This window comes from Pantherophis guttatus, chromosome 11 (assembly GCF_059756535.1).
Source record: "Pantherophis guttatus breed Tessera chromosome 11, ASM5975653v1, whole genome shotgun sequence".
Lineage (NCBI taxonomy): Eukaryota > Metazoa > Chordata > Lepidosauria > Squamata > Colubridae > Pantherophis > Pantherophis guttatus.
In genome coordinates this window covers 10935754-10944375 of record NC_142073.1, presented here as the reverse complement: position 1 = coordinate 10944375, position 8622 = coordinate 10935754, and positions in this window count along the sequence as shown.

Below are 8622 nucleotides of genomic sequence, written 5' to 3'. Positions count from 1 at the left end.
TTTTGCAAAGCGGGGTTGTTGGCGCGCCTGTCGTGGGAACAACAACAACAGGTCGTTCCGTCGGTTGAGGTTCCTCGATGGCAGGGCTGAAGGTGAACGTACCCCCCCACGCCCGAATGATCTTAAAATAGAGCTTTTTTTCCCCCCCTGATCTAAATAAATCTATATAAATCTATAGATTTTTATATTTTATATTTTTATAAAATATATTTTATATTTATATTTATATTTATATTTATATTTATATATATATATATATATATATATATATATATATATATATATATATATATATATATATATATATATATATATATGTAGGTCTTTGGTTATTTGGGTCTTCTCCCACGTAAAATTGGAAGTATCTTGGCGACATTTCGACGAAGTCTCATTCGTCATCTTCAGGCTGGTGTTCTCGGCTTCGTGCTTCCAGGAGCAATTTGCTCCTGGAAGCACGAAGCCGAGAACACCAGCCTGAAGATGACGAATGAGACTTCGTCGAAACGTCGCCAAGATACTTCCAATTTTACGTGGGAGAAGACCCGAATAACCAAAGACCTACATACGAACACCCGCGAAAACCTGAGAAAACATATATATATGTTTTATATATATTTTATATATATATATATATATATAAAATTAGATTTTGCTTTTTGGGGTTTTTTTGGGGGGGGGGGCGGGAGTTGTAAAACCATGGAAATCCTATTGTCTGTTAAAAGATGAGCAGTGAAAAGCCACGAGGGGTCCTTGGTGCTCTCTGAGCTTAACAGTAACGAGTTGGGAGGGACCTTGGAGGTCATCTAGTCCAACCCCTTCCCCACATACAGATGACCTATACTAGGGATTCGAACCGCCAACCTTTCTTGATTGACAAGCTCGGTGTCTTAGCCACTGAGCCACCTAGCTTGTTTTCTTGCAGACCTTTCATTACTTAGAATAGAAATAGAAATAGAAATAGAAATAGAAATAGAATAGAATAGAATAGAATAGAATAGAATAGAATAGAATAGAATAAACAGAGTTGGAAGGGACCTTGGAGGTCTTCTAGTCCAACCTCCTGCTCAGGCAGGAAACCCTACTTCATTTCAAACAAATGGTTAATATCATTAGTGCTATCCCAAAGATGCTTTTTCTGCAGGCAACTGGACTTTCTTTTTTTTTTTTATTGCAAAAGTTTTACAATTACATTTTCACCCCTTTCCCCACCCCCTCTACCCACCCCGAACTTCCCATCCTACCTAACGCTCCCTAACCCTCCCCTCCCCCCAGACTTCCACACAACATACTTATATCAGGTAAAAAAAAAAACCCTTAATATAAAACTTATATAAAACTTGAACCCCTCCCTCCTCCTTGTAAATTTTTCATCTTCATTACACTGAAATATTTCTATCTTAAAATATCATTTTCAAATAAAAGCTATTTGATATTTCCTAGTTTGATATTTGGTCTGAACATAATCTATCCACTTTTTCCATTCCCATTCATAAGTCTCTTGTGAACAGTCTTTTAAAAATGCTGAGATCTTCGCCATCTCTGCAAAACTGGCCATCTTCAAAGTCCATTCCTCAATCGTGGACAACTGGACTTTCTTGTGTGTGTGTTTTTTCTTTGAAGACGTTTCGCTTCTCATCCAAGAAGCTTCTTCATTTCTGACAGGATAGTGGGGAATGGAAGGATTTATATTCCTTGCAGACAGCTGGACATTTGCATCCTTTTAAGCAGAGGTCTTCAAACTTGGCAGCTTTAAGACTTGTGGACTTCAGCTCCCAGAATTCTCCCAGAATAGCTGGCTGGAGCATTCTGGGAGTTGAAATCCACAAGTCTTAAAGCTCCCAAGTTTGGGGACCTCTGTTTTAGAGGGTGGTTGAAGCACCTGGAGATTTATCTGTGTCCTCGGGGTCACCTGAGTGGTTCTTCCGGTTCCTGTAACCTGCAATTTTTTTTCTCTGGAAATCCATTCCTACTCCCACACCATTCAAAGGGTGTTCGACGTCTTCAAAGAAAACCAGAAAGTCCAGTTGCCTCCCGAAAAAGCACCTTCGGGACAATCGTGACCTGGATGATGGAGAATCTCTACAAACTATCCTCAGTGCTAGTTATGTTACCTACTTAAGGGTAATGAAACGTCTGCAAGAAAATAAGCTCAGAGAGCACCAAGGAGCCCTCATTTCAACCCTGAGCTACAAATATTCTTTAATGAAAAAGCAGCTGGGGTGCATATGTATGTGTGTGGGGGGGGACAGGGACTGGGTACCTTAAAAAGATTGGAGGTGTAGCCTAGGTGGAGAAAATCTCAATTCGAGAAGCATTTGAAAGTAAACATATATCCTTACCTGGCACGGAGGCGTGGCTTAAGTGCACCTCCACGGCCATCAGCAGGACTAATTTGGCCAGAAGAGGTCAGTGTGAGTAAACTGGTGTGTGTGCCTTTGCACATTTTAATGGAGAATAGTGTTTTTCTTTTCTTTTTTTTAATTTATTTTTATTTTTAAACAACACATAAAACATCCATCTTCCATTACAATTGCAAACAGTGTGTCGGTCGGTTACAAATCTTTTTGTGCTTCATCTCATATTCATAATTTCCTGATTTTCTAATTTCTCATATTATCAATCTAATGCATGTCTTTATATTATTATTCTCATTTATCATTCATTTAACAATGGCATTTTCATCCCCATGAAAATCATTTCCATATATTATATTATATAACATTCATTTCAAATTTCATTTCCATATTTTATTATCTAGCCATTGATAAAATAAATCCCATATCTTCTGATATTGTTTGTCTTCCTGCTTTCTAATTTCAAATGTCAATTTGCTCATTTCAGCACATTCCATGATTTTCTTAATAACTTCATCTTGCTTGGGTATTGCCTCATTTTTCCAATTTTTAGCAAACACAAGAGAATAGGGTTTTTCAAGCTTGACAACTTTTACGATGCTGTGGACTTCCGACTCCCAGAATTCCCCAGCCGGCATGTGTGAGGTTTTGGAAGTTTTGAAGCCCATGGATCTTAAAACTTGTCAAACTTGAGAAGCAGTGATCTAGAGAGGTTATTTTTAAAAAGTTAATGGGTGTGACCACAACTTTCAGTGTGAATCACAACCCCGGCATCTGAAGGAAGTGCTGTGATGTCAAAAGAATGACATGCCTGCAGTGACGCCATCATGCAAATGAGGTTATGAAATTGACAGTTTCAGGATTTGGGGATTGAAAAAGACAAAACGTTTGGGGAAAAGCTTAATGATGATAATTACCCAGTAGAAAAAGAGCAAAGGGCATAATTTCTAACATATTTGTTGGATTTGTATTTTCAGACATTTTTAATCCCACCTTTATTGCTTTTATAAATAAATCAAGGTGACGAACATACCCAATACTCTTTTCCTCTGCAATAAAATGATCAAAGCTTCACACTTATGCGCATTGAATAAACATTGCTACAATACCTGGATATTATTTGGCACCTTCACATGTATTCCCCCCCCCCCCCGGCACATGGCATGCATTCTCATGGTGCAGTCAGAAATTATTTTTTATTTGCTAAGAATACCTTTGAAGCCTAGGTGGGCTGCAGAAGCCTTTTTGGAATTAAAGATGAAATTTGAGTGCTGTGCCTTGCAGCATGGAAATACCCTCCCCACCCGCCTCCAATGAATAAAACAAGAATATTGGATGAAAGTCATGGAAAGCCAATGATATCTGATTTGTGAGTTGCTGAGGTTATTATGCCTTGTGGAAAATCAGGATTTGCTAGAAATTCCTGAATGCATGATTGATGGAGAACTATCTGGAACTGGAGCTTAAACCAAGATTATTATTTATCCACAATGCTTGAAGCATATGTGTGCGCACACCCGATATCTGTGGGGTGTTACAATTTGCATTTTGAGCTGTTGATCTGAAAAATGACTATACAAAAGTGCGTATATTCAAGGCTATGGTTTTCCCAGTTGCAATGGATGGCTGTGAAAGTTGGACCATAAGGAAGGCTGAGCGCCAAAGAATTGAAGCCTTTGAACTCTGGTGCTGGAGAAAACTCCTGAGAGTCCCTTGGACTGCAAGGCGATCAAACCGGTCAATCCTAGAGGAGATCAACCCTGACTGCTCTTTAGAAGGCCAGATCCTGAAGAGGAAACTCAAATACTTTGGCCACCTAATGAGAAGGAAGGACTCCCTGGAGAAGAGCCTAATGCTGGGAAAGATTGGAAAAGAAGAATGGGACAACAGAATGAGGTGGCTGGATGGAGTCACTGAAGCAATTCGCATGAGCTTAAATGGACTCCAGAGGATGGTAGAGGACAGGAAGGCCTGGAGGAACATTGTCCATGGGGTCACAATGGGTTGGACACGACTTCACAACTAACAACAACATACGTAGGTTTTATATATAAGAATATCACATTATGCTCTCAGATATTCTCAACCTTTTTGTGGCTCATGGCCCCCTTCGGAGCCCTATTTACTTCTGGGACTCACCCACCCACTCATTGTCACCGTTAAGGTGCTTACTGTAAAATCTATCCTGCCAGTTATGTTTGGATGGCTCCCCGTGACCCTCCAAAAATATAATATGGCATCCTGGGGAGACCACAATGGCTCACATTGAGAACTTCTGGTAGGGGTTGGAATAGATGTGTTCTACGATTCCTTCCAACTCTATGATTTGATCTTTATATCCTGTCATAAGGATTTTTAATTTAAAAAAGTAATCAAATATCGATAAAGTTACAGTACAATATTTCTCAAACTTGGCAACATGTGGACTTTAGTTCCCAGAATTCCCTAGCCAGCATCATAGCTGGCTAGGGAATTCTGGGTGTTTAATTCCTTCTACCTTAAGGCTGCTATATTTGAGAAACAGTGGATAGCATGTCTTTATCTTTAATCTCTTTTATTTTTATTTATGTGCCACTTATGTGCCTGCACCCCTAAGATTCTGATCTCCCACTAACATACAACCAGGCCTGATCCTCTTAGTTTTTAAAAACAGTCAGTCTTACTTAGATCTTACTTACCATCCTATCAAATACCAGATATTGGAAGTATTAAAACACATTTAAAAATGTTTCCTTTCAAAAATTAAGTGATTTTTTTTTAAAGAAAAAAGTAAGTAGTCAAAAATAAGGCATGTTTACATATTTTGTTTTCCTTTAACGCCATCTCAGAGGTATTTTTCCTTTTTGTTTCTATTCTGGGCAATTGCTTTTCAAAAGTGCAGGAGAATCATCTCTCTCTCTCTCTTTCTCTCTTTCTCTCTCTCTCTCTCTCTCTCTCTCTCACACACACACACACAGACGAGGACAAAAGTAAAAGAAGAAAAATCTAATTGACTCACTCACATTCCTTTTGCTGAATAAGTTGGACATGTTCAAAGTATCTGCCTGACCTTTGAAACTTTCGTCATTTGAATTAATTATATATATATATATATATATATATATATATATATATATATATATATATATATATATATATATATATATATATGTATGTATATATATATGTATATATGTATGTATATGTATATATATATATATATTTACATCACACACCCACTCTGGAGCTAAGCTGATTAAACATCCCATCTCAATACACTTTTAATTTTGGGTGTATCTGATCAGAACATTTATTGGGCATTGAAACTCTTTTGTTGTTGTTGTTTTTAATCCTTGTTTCTCTTCCCATGTGGGTTTAATGCAGTTATTCAATGTGGAGGAAGAAATATTATATGTACAATAGTTTCAGAGATGGTCTCTGGGCATTTTGAAAGGGATCAGTTGCATCAGTGATGGGTTTCAAATTTTTTTACTACCGGTTCTGTGGACCTGGCTTGGTGAGCATGGCTTGGTGGCCGTGGCAGAGGAAGGATATTATAAAATCTCCATTCCCTCCACACTCCAGGGGAAGGTTACTGCAAAATCTCCATTCCCACCCCACTCCAGGGGAAAGATACTGCAAAATCTCCATTCCCACCCCACTCCAGGGGAAGGTTACTGCAAAATCCCCATTTCCTCCCAATCAGCTGAGACTTGTGAGGCAGAGAATAGATGGGGGCAGAGCCAGTCAGAATTTTTACTACCGGTTCTCCGAATTACTCAAAATTTCCACTACCTGTTCTCCAGAACTGGTCAGAACCTGCTGAGTTGCATGTAGAGGAAGGACATCTAATAAAAATACAATTCCATATTTTAATTTATCAAAGGGATTGATATTTTTATTGAAAGTAAAACCAGTTGGTTGAAACATAACACTTTTGACTTTAAAGACAGAAAGCTTAGAGAAGACACTTCTTATCCGCAAAATGGGAACCTCAAACACCATTCTGTTTCCTGTTCACATGTATCTGTATTGACTCCTGACAAGAAAAACAAGCTGGGTGTTGATAGATTGCTTTGTTGACAATTAACATTATGCTCATGATATAATTGTCTAATTTAAATTTGTATTATATATTCCAAAACAAGTCCAGTCCTTGGGGAAAACTTCAGAATGGACTTGAAAGTTTAAAGATACTCTTTTCTGGGAAACACCTAATATATAAAGAACTTTTCACTTTGCCCTGTATTTCAAGGGACCATTCATTTTACCACATTGAAAATAGCAGTCTTGAAGTTTCGATAATCGCATTCCAAACCTGCCACTCCACATATTTGCTTTGTGGTTGTAAAACAATCCAACACTTATTTTTTTTACTTTTATAGTGTAAGACTTTCATTGGTGAGCAATGCCCAAGAACTGGCAACTTCCCTGAATGCCCCAGAAATGTTGTGTTGGGGGAGGGGGGGGGGGGAAACAAACTATTGTGATTTGTACCAAATCTCTCTGGTTCTTGAAAAAAAAAAGCATTTCCGAGCAGGTTCTCTCCCCCACTGAAGAATTATTCCCAAAGAGAGAAGCCTCTTACCCACACGGACCCCTTGGAGGGCAAAAGAGAAACAAGAGAAAGAAAGAAAAAAGAAGAGAAAGAAAATTCCTCGCCAGAACTAAAGACCAAAAAAAAATGCCGAAAGACTCCAGGGACAAAAAGATAAGATTCCACCCGGACACAGTTTCTTGGCAACCAAATCCTTTTCTGCAGAGACACAGAAAAGATTGCCCGGCATTAAAGCAAAGACAATGGGTTTTTTTTTTTTAAAGTTGTATATTTCTATTCCTACCATTATTTATTCTAAACAAACGTAAACAACTGACTTTAAAACCAGTCGGATAAGGAAACATAACGCTGCGGCTTAAGAACAACAAAGGCCCAACTTTTTATGCATTTGCTAGATACTAGCTCTATGGTAGACTTTCCTTTTTTTTTTTTTTTTTTTTATGAAATTTTATTGAATTAAGAACATGTTACAATTCAAACTATACGGTTCGGTAACGTGTAGTCATATTGTATATTTACAAGTGCGGTATCTAGTCAATTATCTAATTATTTATACAGTTTGTACAAAAATTCTTGTGTGTAAAATTGATTACTGTTTAATTAGGGTACAATAATATATAAGGTTAACTAATCGTTGTGCATTATTCCACATGAGTATTAACTTTTGCATTTAATTTCTAACCACCTATGGTAGACTTTCCTATCAATCGGCTGGGTTGGGATAAGCAACACAGGTCAAATTACAGTACAGGTAGTCCTTGATTTATGACCACAATCTGAACCAGAATTTCCGTTGCTAAGCGAGATGGCTGTTAAGTGAGTCACACCCAATTTTAGCATCTTTTTTGCCCCGGTTGTTAAGCGAATCTGCATTGATTTTGTTTGACGAAAGCTGGCCAAGAAGGTTGCAAATGGTGACCCTGGGATGCTGGAACTGTTGTAACTCTACACCGGCTGCCGAGCACCTGAATTCTGATCACATGACTGTAGGAAAGCTATGATGGTCGTAACTGTGGAAGACCAATTGTAAGTCACTTTTTTCTGTGCCACTGTAACTTCAAACAATGAAGTTGTTTGAAGTTATATCAATGGTCATAAGTCAAGGACAACGAGCAGTGCTATGTCATTTAATGAGTGAAGCCACCCACCCTTGTAAACTGTGGTTTATGTCTACCTATTTCGTGAATTTCTCTTAGTTAAACTAAAACGAATGAAAGCTTAACACCAAGCCAGGGATCCTGCTAAGCGTGAATGGATGGACCTAATCCAGAAGCGGATCCCATTCCTGCCCTAAGCAGCATCGATTGATCCTTCCATCTACTAAGGGTAGGGATGGGATCTGCCTCTTGATTAGGTGCAGAGCAATAGGAACCGATCTTCCTGGCTAATACACTCACAGCCCCAGGCAGCTCATCCTTTGACCACAAACCTGGGGATGGAGATGGGTGGGAGAAATGTGTCTCCAGTTTGGGTTGACCCCACCGCTCTTAATTCCAGCTTGCTCCTCTCCTTGATGGATGGAAACTAATCAAGGAGAGAAGCAACCTGGAATTAAGGAGAAACTTCCGAACAGTGAGGACAATTAACCAATTAATAACATAACAATTAATTATGATGTTTGTGTATCTATATTTTTCTTGACTGTACACCGCCTTGAGTCCTACGGGAGAAAGGCGGTATAGAAATATAATAAATAAATAAATAATAAATAAATAAACAAACCAGTGGAAC